Genomic DNA, 11,921 nt, shown 5'->3' with positions numbered 1-11,921 from the left:
GCAGGGCAGTGGGGGGGGGAGAGCGGGGCAGTGGGGGGGGGGGGGGAGCGCGGGGCAGTGGAGGGGGGGAGCGCGGGGCAGTGGGGGGGGGGAGCGCGGGGCAGTGGGGGGGGGAGAGCGGGGCAGTGGGGGGGAGAGCGGGGCAGTGGGGGGGAGAGCGGGGCAGTGGAGGGGGGGGGAGCAGGGCAGTGGGGGGGGAGAGCGGGGCAGTGGGGGGGGGGGGGGAGCGCGGGGCAGTGGGGGGGAGCGCGGGGCAGTGGGGGGGAGCGCGGGGCAGTGGGGGGGGGGGGGGGGAGCGCGGGGCAGTGGGGGGGGAGAGCGGGGCAGTGGGGGGGAGAGCGGGGCAGTGGAGGGGGGGGAGCAGGGCAGTGGGGGGGGAGAGCGGGGCAGTGGGGGGGGGGGGGAGCGCGGGGCAGTGGAGGGGGGGAGCGCGGGGCAGTGGGGGGGGGGGAGCGCGGGGCAGTGGGGGGGGAGAGCGGGGCAGTGGGGGGGAGAGCGGGGCAGTGGAGGGGGGGAGCAGGGCAGTGGGGGGGGGGGGAGAGCGGGCAGTGGGGGGGGGGGAGCGCGGGGCAGTGGGGGGAGAGCGGGGCAGTGGGGGGGGGGGGGGGAGAGCGGGGCAGTGGGGGGGGGGGGGAGAGCGGGGCAGTGGGGGGGGGGGGGGGAGAGCGGGGCAGTGGGGGGGGGGGGGAGAGCGGGGCAGTGGGGGGGGGGGGAGCGCGGGGCAGTGGGGGGGGGGGGGAGAGCGGGGCAGTGGGGGGGGGGGGAGAGCGGGGCAGTGGGGGGGGGGGGGAGCGCGGGGCAGTGGGGGGGGGGAGCGCGGGGCAGTGGGGGGGGGGAGAGCGGGGCAGTGGGGGGGGGGGGAGCGCGGGGCAGTGGGGGGGGGGGAGCAGGGCAGTGGGGGGGGGGAGCGCGGGGCAGTGGGGGGGGGGGGAGAGCATGGCAGTGGGATTAAGTTTGAATTGCTTCCGCAAAGAGCTGACACAGACGTGATGGGCTGAATGGCCTCCTGTGCTGTTAAAATCTGTAGTTCTTCAATACTCCCTCTTCCTCCTGTATGTGCTGCCTCAGTGGGTTAAATAGTAGCAGGAGTTGGCCATTTGCCCCTCGAGCCTGCTCTGCCATTTAATAAGATCATGGCTGATCTGATCTTGGCCCCAACTCCACTTTCCTGCCCGTTCCCCATAAGATTCTGAGGGGGTTTGACAGGGTAGATGCCGTATGGTCTACTCATGCTCCTAATTCTTATGTTCCGGTTGTTCAACTGAACAAGTCCTGAACTGCCGTTTGTTCCATCACCTGGATCACTTCCACCAGTGTCACAGTACTCACCCGTCTCCTCCCACTCAACCCCTTCACCTTTCACCTCCAGACCTGATTATTCCAACGCTCTACTTGCCGGTTTTCCTTTGTTTTCACTCCATAAATTGCTGCTTGTCCAGAGAAACACGGAGGGGAAAAACCACAAAATAAACCTAATTAGCAAAAGGGTGAATAAAACCGAGCATGAGTCCGAGAGAGCGAGAGCGAGAGACTCTATAGAGGGGAATCAAAAGAAAAAAAATACAAGGAAGAATTTTAAAAGTTGAGAATTTATTGCGGGCAATCTCAGAGAATTCTAACTTAATTCCAGTCCAGGAGCATTGCCAAAGGGGAGTCTTCTCATTTCTATTAATTTATTTTAACTGATATTTCAATTTACAAACTCCAAGCTCACAGTATTGGGAAGGTTTTAGTTTCAAAGACTTTTTAATATCTCCAAACTGTTCAGTGACATTGCATTCTGACGCAGTTGGGTCTTGTGACTTTAGTTTGGTTTTTGCAGTGCTTTGCGGTAATATAGTTCCTGTAGAATTTAGTTCATTTGCAATCGTCCCTGATAAAATAACGAGAGAGAAATTAAAATATTTCAATACTACCCCTAGTCTAGCTTCCATTGATTCTGTTTTGGTAAATTTGAGTATAATCCACATCCCGGGGACAGGGATTCACTGAATCCAATTCATTTTTATTAAATTGCACTCTGAGATTCCGTCCATTTACAGTTAGGGCCACCAGCTTATTGTGACTTCTAATTCCGTGTTTATTATTTGAGTTTCCAGGAGTTTATTCCTATTTTGGGATCAGATTTCATGATTCCATCTTTTTCTTTCTCTCAAAAGTCATAAACCCAGTAGCCTTGCTCACGCTCAAAGATGACGATGTTCCACCAAAATGTCCCTGCGGTTAAAAAGAACAGCTTTACAGTGGTACAAATCGCCAGCACTTAAGCCAATACATTTGTTTGATGTGCTTCATGTACTTTATCCCTCAAATTGTTGCTGCTGCTACCACCGTCAGTGCCAGTCTTGTACCCACAACGACACCTCGGTATTAGAAAAGCTCAAAGTGCTCTCCCCACACACCACTTCATGACTTTGGGAAGCGAGAGAGAACCTGCATTCGTGCTGTATCTTTCACAAGCTCTTTAGAGCAATTCGTTACGTTTTAAAGTGTTGTTTTCAAGGGAATGTCAGCCAATTTGTGCACAGACAGATCTCACAAGCAGCAAAGAGATAATGACCATAATCTGACTTGGTTATGGACTCCCTGACACACATCCTCTGCTCTTTGAATAGTGCCATAGCATTGTTTACATTCAGCTGAAAGGGCCTCGGTTTAACGGCCCATTCAAAAGACAGCCCCTCCAACAGTGCAGCACTCCCTCAGTACCGCCCCTCTGACAGTGCTGTGCTCGCTCAGTACTGCCCCTCCGACAGTGTGGCGCTCCCTCAGTACTGCCCCTCCGACAGTGCAGCACTCCCTCAGTACTGCCCTTCCGACAGTGCGGCGCTCCCTCAGTACTGCCCCTCCGACAGTACTGTGCTCCCTTAGTACTGCCCCTCCGACAGTGCGGCTCTCCCTCAGTACTGCCCCTCCGACAGTGCGGCTCTCCCTCAGTACTGCCCCTCTGACAGTGCGCCTCTCCCTCAGTACCGCCCCTCCGACAGTGCGGCGCTCCCTCAGTACCGCCCCTCTGACAGTGCTGTGCTCCCTCAGTACTGCCCCTCCGACAGTGCAGCACTCCCTCAGTACTGCCCCTCCGACAGTGCGGCACTCCCTCAGTACTGCCCCTCCGACAGTGCGGCACTCCCTCAGTACTGCCCCTCCGACAGTGCAGCACTCCCTCAGTACTGCCCCTCCGACAGTGCGGCACTCCCTCAGTACTGCCCCTCCGACAGTGCGGCGCTCCCTCAGTACTGCCCCTCCGACAGTGCGGCGCTCCCTCAGTACTGCCCCTCTGACACTGCGGCACTCCCTCAGTACTGCCCCTCCGACAGTGCGGCGCTCCCTCAGTACTGCCCCTCCGACAGTGCGGCGCTCCCTCAGTACTGCCCCTCCGACAGTGCGGCGCTCCCTCAGTACTGCCCCTCCGACAGTGCGACGCTCCCTCAGTACTGCCCCTCCGACAGTGCGGCGCTCCCTCAGTACTGCCCCTCCGACAGTGCGGCGCTCCCTCAGTACTGCCCCTCCGACAGTGCGGCGCTCCCTCAGTACTGCCCCTCCGACAGTGCGGCGCTCCCTCAGTACTGCCCCTCCGACAGTGCGGCGCTCCCTCAGTACTGCCCCTCCGACAGTGCGGCGCTCCCTCAGTACTGCCCCTCCGACAGTGCGGCGCTCCCTCAGTACTGCCCCTCCGACAGTGCGGCGCTCCCTCAGTACTGCCCCTCCGACAGTGCGGCGCTCCAAAGTACTGCCCCTCCGACAGTGCGACGCTCCCTCAGTACTGCCCCTCCGACAGTGCGGCACTCCCTCAGTACTGCCCCTCCGACAGTGCGACGCTCCCTCAGTACTGCCCCTCCGACAGTGCGGCGCTCCCTCAGTACTGCCCCTCCGACAGTGCGGCGCTCCCTCAGTACTGCCCCTCCGACAGTGCGTCGCTCCCTCACTGAAGTGCCAGTCTAGATTATGTGGTCAGGTCCTGAGTGGGCCTTGAACTCTCGACCTTCGACTGAGAGTGCTACCCACTGAGCCGAGGCTGACCCTGAAAGCTCAAAACACTGGGGTAAGAAGGCTGCTGCTGAATATTTCACATGCACACCATCGTGCTGTAGTGAACATCTCAGTGTGAGCAGCAGCACTGTGCCAGTCACCCAGTGAGGCTGCCGTACCTGTGCTGCATTCTGCCTGTTCTGCTGCAGCATTGTTGTTTTATTTCCCCCCCCCACGAGGTTGCCCTGCGTACCAGATTTTCTGACTCTTTTGAAACCTGCCTGTACGTTTGGTGTGCTCGCTGCTGCTGTTGGGAGCTGAGCTGTCCCTCCATCAGTGATCTGCAGGGTAGCTCCGAGAGATCAGGCCCCGGAGCCTCCGTCTCTCCTCGTATCCATCCTGCTTTGATCTCACTCCGACCTTGCAGAGCAACATTCCTGGTGCTCGGCACTTCCCCTGGACGGTACGGGCCAGACTGGGATACCTTTGCGTTACACGTCCCAGCGTGCTCAAACTCCACAAAGAACGACTGGTTGGGGCTACAGCCGCGTCTAGTGCTCTGCAAGCACACTGGCAAAGTAAACTAGGGGGGGCATGATATCAGAATAAGGGGTCGCCCATTTAGAATTGAGATGAGGAGGAATTTCTCAGAGTTATAAATCTGTGGAATTCTCTGCCCCAGGGAGCTGTGGAGGCTGGGTCATTGAATATATTTAAGGTGGAGATAGACAGATTTTTGAACGTTAAGGGGGGTCAAGGGTTATGGGGAGCAGGCAGGGAAGTGGAGCTGAGTCCATGATCAGATCAGCCATGGTCTTATTGAATGGCGGAGCAGGCTCGAGGGGCCGAATGGCCGACTCCTGCTCCTATTTCTTATGTTCTTAAACCCGTGTTAGTTTGCTGGTGAAAGATTGCACTTGTTGCTTGAAATGAAATGAAGTGCCAGCTCTGGCTCAGTGGGCAGCACCCTCACCTCTGAGTCAGAAGGTCGTGGGTTCAAGTCCCGCTCCGGAGATTTGAGCACAAAATCCAGGCTAACTCCCCAGTGCAGCACTGGCTGTGGGGTGAAGCTTATCGGTGGCTGTAATTCTCTCTGTGGCATCGTACGCTGCCTGCATAACATGAAATGCCCAGCTCTGTATCACTTTTATTTGTCCGTGAAGCGCCTTGAGACGTTTTATTACATTAAAGGTGCTATAGAAATGCAAGTTGTTGTTGTACTGGAAAGCGCGCAGTGCCTGTGGATTGGGGGAGCGGGGGGACTATATCTACTTGTATCGGAGAGTCAGTCAGCTGTTGTAACAAAAGATACTGAAAACAGTAGAGAGGCAAAAAGATTTTTAGTGAAAATGTGGAGCTGTGGGTTGGGAACTTGGTAATTCAGACCCTGCTTCTTCAACTAAGGTTCGTGAGAATACAGTGAAACTGCACTCAGCAAGTCTCGTCTATATGTACCTCGATATGGAAATTGCACATTTCCCTCAGTATTATATCATTCATCCGTTCCACAGGCCGGTCTGATTATAAAACCTTTTTTTGTGTGTGCGCGTGTTGGGTCTGAACTTTGTCATCCATTGGAGCTGTGCTTGTTTGAGTTTTGCACTACAAACATTAAAAAATATCTTGAGGATAAGTATGCGTGCACGTGTTTTTTTAAAGGGCCTGTGAAATACAAACCAGTCCAGTGCAACTTCTCACAAACCCATTTGGCCATTTTCCTTAAAGGCCCATTTCTGTAGCCACTTCGAAATAGTGCCACGGGATCTTTTACGTCCACTTGAGAGAGCAGATGGAGCCTCGGTTTAATGTGTCATCCGAAAGATGGCCCCTCCGACAGTGCAGCACTCCCTCAGTACTGCCCCTCCGACAGTGCGGCGCTCCCTCAGTACTGCCCCTCCGACAGTGCGGCGCTCCCTCAGTACTGCCCCTCCGACAGTGCGGCACTCCCTCAGTACTGCCCCTCCAACAGTGCGGCGCTCCCTCAGTACTGCCCCTCCGACAGTGCGGCACTCCCTCAGTACTGCACTGGAGTGTCGGCTAGATTTTGTAACGAAGAAACACTGTAATCATTAGGAGCACAGCAAGATCCTACAAACAACAATGAGATGAATGGCCAGTTCATCTGTTTGAGCTGGTGTTGGCTAAGGGAACAATGTTCCCCAGGACACTGGGAGAGCTCAGTACACTTTTTCAAACAGTACCACCTGAGCCACTGACCGACGGGGTCTTAGTTTAGCATCGCATCTAAAAAATAGCACCCCTTGAGTGCTGCATTGAAGTCAGAGCCTAGTTTACGCGCTCCACTCCTGGAGTGGGTCTTCTGGAGTCCACAACCTTCAGAATCAAGAGGCCGAGAGTGTTAACAACTGAGCCAAACTCACACTTACATAGAAGAAAATATTGGAGGGACACCTAGACACAGAATTTGAACTATTAGTACATAGAAAATAGGTGCAGGAGTAGGCCATTCGGCCCTTCTAGCCTGCACCTCCATTCAATGAGTTCATGGCTGAACATGCAACTTCAGTACCCCATTCCTGCTTTCTCACCATACCCCTTGATCCCCCTAGTAGTAAGGACTTCATCTAACTCCTTTTTGAATATATTTAGTGAATTGGCCTCAACAACTTTCTGTGGTAGAGAATTCCACAGGTTCACCACTCTCTGGGTGAAGAAGTTTCTCCTCATCTCGGTCCTAAATGGCTTACCCCTTATCCTTAGACTGTGACCCCTGGTTCTGGACTTCCCCAACATTGGGAACATTCTTCCTGCATCTAACCTGTCAAAACCCGTCAGAATTTTAAAAGTTTCTATGAGATCCCCTCTCATTCTTCTGAACTCGTGAATACAAGCCCAGTTGATCCAGTCTTTCAATGCAGCCCTGATGCAGAGGATGGTGATCTCTCCTGTGATGATCTAACTTGAGAGGGGCTCAATCCAGTACCCAGGGCCATGAGTCTACAACATTAAGGTGACACTAGTTGGGAGAACTTGTGCCCGCTATGAAGCTGATTTGTTTGGGACGGGACTGTCGGGCTGCTGCAGTTGGAGGCGTTATTCTTCTCAATGGGAGCTCATCATCGTAGGATGACTTGCTTCCACGAGTTCACTGATGAAGGACCCAATGTTCCAGTCCTGAACTCCAATTGTAGGGGTGGAAGATGCCTGTGCGTGGATTTTTTTAACGTGGGGTGGCCGTTGCACACCAGCCACCACACGGGCTTGACAGAGCCAGGTCTTGGTCCAGTGGCAAGGGTTAACCAGGACGACTGGAGACCAGCTCTGATGCACGGACCTAGTGCGCTCACATATCGCAGTGTGGGCTGGCCCGTGCTGCCCCTGGGCCCTTGCCTCTGTTGGGCCCCGTATCCTCATTCGCTGCACTTCCACCACGATCTCTTGCCGCACCTCCACCCCGACCTTCCCACTCCTCTGTACTTGGGCCCTGATGACGTCACCCAGTCGCCCATCTCAAACACGTTGCACACTTGGGAATAGCTCGAGCTGGAGGTTGAAGCAGTACATCGCTCCAGTTATTTTATAGCCCGACCAGCGGAGCTGTTCTCTTGCAGGTAATGCTCTCAATGGGAGCTAATGGTCGAGGGGGTCCCCTTCTTCACTGGCTGCACCCTGCCACAGGGGGGGGGGGGGGAAAGAGGAAATGGATTCATTTCACAGCATGATTTCCACTCCTGGTCGCAGGAACTCCTGCCGGGCTGCAGGTGGCGCTGCAGCTAGAGGTCCAGCGGCAGCCGCTCCATGCGGGCTGCAGGTGGCGCTGCAGCTGGAGGTCCAGCGGCAGCCGCTCCTGCCGGGCTGCAGGTGGCGCTGCAGCTGGAGGTCCAGCGGCAGCCGCTCCTGCCGGGCTGCAGGTGGCGCTGCAGCTGGAGGTCCAGCGGCAGCCGCTCCTGCCGGGCTGCAGGTGGCGCTACAGGCAGCGACGGGCAGCAGTTTCTGGGCGGGTGCGGCTGGCTGCCTGCAGTGGCGGCAATGGTCGTAAGGGGTCGGCTGTCCGCTCACTTAATCCGACGCCTGACAGGAAAAGCGAATGGACGATGGGCTAAAAGGCCAGCTTAAACCCCACTCGACACCAAACGAAGCTGTGACAGACACACTGTATTTTCCTGGGGGAAAGTAAAAAGCCGGGAGATGGGTTCAGGTGAGCGCTTGAAACAAAATGTCGATATTAAAAGCCGCGGCCTGGCCGCCGCCTCAACTCGACCGGCCAGAGGGGGCGGGGCCAGCCTCATACCCGGTGCCGATTGGCTACTCGGCTGCCGGTCACGCCTTTGCGCGCTCTGTGATTGGTCCGTGCGGATGCCAATCAAACCTTATGCCAAGTTTGGTGGGGGTGACCTTTGGTGGCGCGGGGTCACAGTGTCCGCCCATTGACTTTGGTCATCTCTCAAACACTTCGCGGGACGCCCATATTTTAATAGCTGGTTTCGCGGGAATTATCGCAACTCTCCAGCTGTGACTCAGTGGGCGGCACTCCCTGGGTCAGAGGTTGTGGGTTCAAGTCGCACCCCTGGGACTTCAGCTCAAAAATCGAGGGCAGTGCTGAGGGAGCGCCGCACTGTCGGAGGGGCAGTGCTGAGGGAGCGCCGCACTGTCGGAGGGGCAGTACTGAGGGAGCGCCGCACTGTCGGAGGGGCAGTGCTGAGGGAGCGCCGCACTGTCGGAGGGGCAGTACTGAGGGAGTGCCGCACTGTCAGAGGGCAGTACTGAGGGAGTGCCGCACTGTCGGAGGGGCAGTGCTGAGGGAGCGCCGCACTGTCGGAGGGGCAGTACTGAGGGAGTGCCGCACTGTCAGAGGGCAGTACTGAGGGAGTGCCGCACTGTCGGAGGGGCAGTGCTGAGGGAGCGCCGCACTGTCGGAGGGGCAGTGCTGAGGGAGCGCCGCACTGTCAGAGGGGCAGTGCTGAGGGAGCGCCGCACTGTCAGAGGGGCAGTACTGAGGGAGTGCCGCACTGTCGGAGGGACAGTACTGAGGGAGTGTCGCAGGTCATCGAGTCATTACAGCACAGACGGAGGCCATTCGGCCCGTCGAGTCCATACCGGTGCCATCTTTCGGATGAGATGTTAAATCGAGGCCCCGTCTGCCCTCTCGGGTAAAAGATCCCATGGCGCTATTTCGAAGAAGAGCAAGGGGGTTATCCCCGATGTCGTGGGGCCAATCATCATTATAGGCAGTCCCTCGAAATCGAGGAAGACTTGCTTCCACTTTCAAAGTGAGTTCTCAGGTGGCTGTACAGTCCAATACAAGAATTACAGTCTCTGTCACAGGTGGGACAGACAGTGGTTGAAGGAAAGGGTGAGTGGAGAGTCTGGTTTGCCGCACGCTCCTTCCGCTGTCTGCGCTTGTTTTCTGCATGCTCTCGGCGACGAGACCCGAGGTGCTCTGCGCCCTCCCGGATGCTCTTCCTTCATTTTGGGTGGTCTTTGGCCAGGGGCTCCCAGGTGTCGGTGTGGATGTTGCACTTTATCAGGGAGGGTGTCCTTGAAACGTTTCCTCTGTCCACCTGGGGCTCGCTTGCCGTGTAGGAATTTTGAGTAGAGTATCCCTCAATCAAACTAACAAAAACAGATTATCTGGTCATTATCACATTGCTGTTTGTGGGAGCTTGCTGTGCGCAAATTGGCTGCAGTGTTTCCTACATTACAACAGTGACTACACTCCAAACGTACTTCATTGGCTGTAAAGCGCTTTGAGACGCCTGGTGATCGTGAAAGGTGCTATATAAATGCAAGTTTTTCTTTTTCTTTCTTGTTCTGAGCACAGTTAGGAACAGTGGGAGACTATTCAGCCCTTTGAGCCTGTACCGCCATTCAATTAGATCATGGCTGATCTGCGCTCTAACTCCGTATACCTGGCTGATCCCCATGTGGGCATAGTGGTTATGTCTCTGGATTACTAGTCCAGTAACAAGAGTTTAAATTACACCACGGCAACTTGGAAATGTAAATTCAGTTAATTAAATAAAGCTGGAATAAAAACAGCTGGTATCAGTAATGATGACAAAGTACAGGGTTAGCGTAAAATTCCACCCGGTTCACTCGTCCTTTAGGGAAAGAAACCTGCTGTCTTTACTCGGACTGGCCTGTATGTGACTCCAGACCTACAACAATGTGGTTGAGTCTTAACTGCCCTTGAAATGGCGGCCCACCGCCATCTTCTCACAGACACAGCCTTGCCAGTGTGCCTACATTCTGGGAATGAATTTTTTAAAAATCCTATGATTCCTCTAATGACTAAAAATCTATTGATCTCCACCTTGAATATACTCACTGATTGAGTATCTGCAGCTCTTTGGGGCAGAGAATTCCAAAGATTCACCACCCTCTGAGTGAAGAAATTCCTCCTCACCTCAGTCTTAAATGGCCGACCCCTTACCCTGAGACTGTGACCCCTGGTTCTAGACTCCCCAGCCCGGGGGAAACATCCTCCCTGCATCTACCCTGTCAAGCCCTGTAAGAATGTTGTATGTTTCAATGAGATCACCTCTCATTCTTCTAAACTCCAGAGAATATCGGCCCAGTCTGCTCAATCTCTCCTCATAGAACAGTCCTCTCATTCCAGGGATCAATCTAGTTAGTGAACCTTCATTGCAGCACCTCTATGGCAACTGTATCCTTTCTTGACCAAAACTGTGTGCAGTACTCCAGATGTGAATGTTTAGGTGGGTTTGCAACCTGTTTCTGCTCAAATCTCACTCCTAACATGTACCCCTTCCTGCCATCCCAGACCATGATTTACAGCTTGCAACATGGACTCTATCATGAGATTTTGTTTCTTTGTTTTATCATTTTTGCTGGTGTATTTTTGCTGATCTTTGCAGTTTACAGCATGTGATGATGTGAAAACTGCAGGGTCAGTGATTGCGAAGCAATTGCTGCAAGCTTGGTGAGTTATCTGTTACCAGGAAATAAGTCCGTATATATTCATTTGGAAACTCTTTAGTTAGGCAAGTTTTTGATTCTGAAGGTCGCAAGTTGCTATTAAAAAAAAAAGGAATCTAAGTGAAAGGGCAGTGGCCAAGAGTGAAGTGTGGGAGAGAAGGCAAGGCAGTACGCTTTGGGGCGTCCGGTGGCCATGAAAGGCGCTCTAGAATGCAAGTCTTTCTTTCTTGGTGATGCGGATTTTAAAAGCCTGCTGATTGTAGACTGACGGAATTGTAAGGGAAACGAGGAATCCCACAAATTGAAGGTTTTGGGATGAAAATCAGAATAGGAGATGGTGCAAGGAATTCCACACTTGAGGATTTAGGAAGAAGAGGTGTGTAAGAGATTAGCTCAGAGTGTTGATACAGGAGAGAAAGACAATCGTGTTGGAGCTGGAATTTAAGTAAAGTTTGACAAGGAGGAGTTATTACTGTTCTTGTATTCGATTGATTGTCTGGAATTTATAGAGGAAAATATTAGTAAGAACTTTTAGTATTTTAGCTGGTATTGTGTTGGGAAACGAGGCTGAACGGTGGTGTCTCACAGTGTGATGTTCCAATGATACAACCTTTTTGTGATGCTGTGACATGTTTTATTGTGGGACTGCGCTCTGTATTTGGCAAGCTTACTGTTTGACTTTCTGAGGTGTGATTGGTTTCTTATGCTCCACTGCCTTGCACTTGCTGTAACTCTGTAAATCATTGAACACAGCCAGCTGAGCTATCTTGGGTTATTAAAGAGTTGTCATTAACTTTAATTATCATTAGTCACTGTTTGCAATCGAACACTAACTTCTCACCCACACAGTGGTAATATCAACAACAAAAACAATTTTCATTTGTATTACACTTTTAATGTCGTAAAATGTCCCACGGCACTTCATTGGAGCGTTAGCAAGCAAAGTCTGACACCTAGCCACATGATATCAGGACAGGCGGCCAAAAGTTTGGTCAAAATGGTAGATTTTAACAATATTTTAAAGGAGGAGAGGCAGGGAGGTTTAGAGAGGG

General features: G+C 53.8%; 1 protein-coding gene across 4 annotated transcripts in view; it reads left to right on the top strand.

The window, feature by feature from the left end:
- Positions 1-7,925: 7,925 nt before the first annotated feature.
- Positions 7,926-11,921, top strand: part of LOC139237881 (cysteine protease ATG4D-like) — a 33,409-nt gene continuing 29,413 nt past the window's right edge. For 2 of the 4 annotated variants that reach the window (XM_070867140.1, XM_070867137.1), the window contains exon 1: positions 7,926-8,128. The gene's annotated coding sequence lies outside the window, so the exon portion shown is untranslated. Of the gene's footprint in view, positions 8,129-8,890; positions 9,201-9,232; positions 9,284-11,921 lie in introns of those variants that run through there. The other 2 variants (XM_070867138.1, XM_070867139.1) reach the window with 2 other exon arrangements.

The sequence above is a fragment of the Pristiophorus japonicus genome, chromosome 24 (genome assembly GCF_044704955.1).
Source record: "Pristiophorus japonicus isolate sPriJap1 chromosome 24, sPriJap1.hap1, whole genome shotgun sequence".
Taxonomy (NCBI): Eukaryota; Metazoa; Chordata; class Chondrichthyes; family Pristiophoridae; genus Pristiophorus; species Pristiophorus japonicus.
The sequence above is the reverse complement of the archived record's forward strand: the minus strand, read 5'-3'. Positions and strand labels throughout refer to the sequence as shown.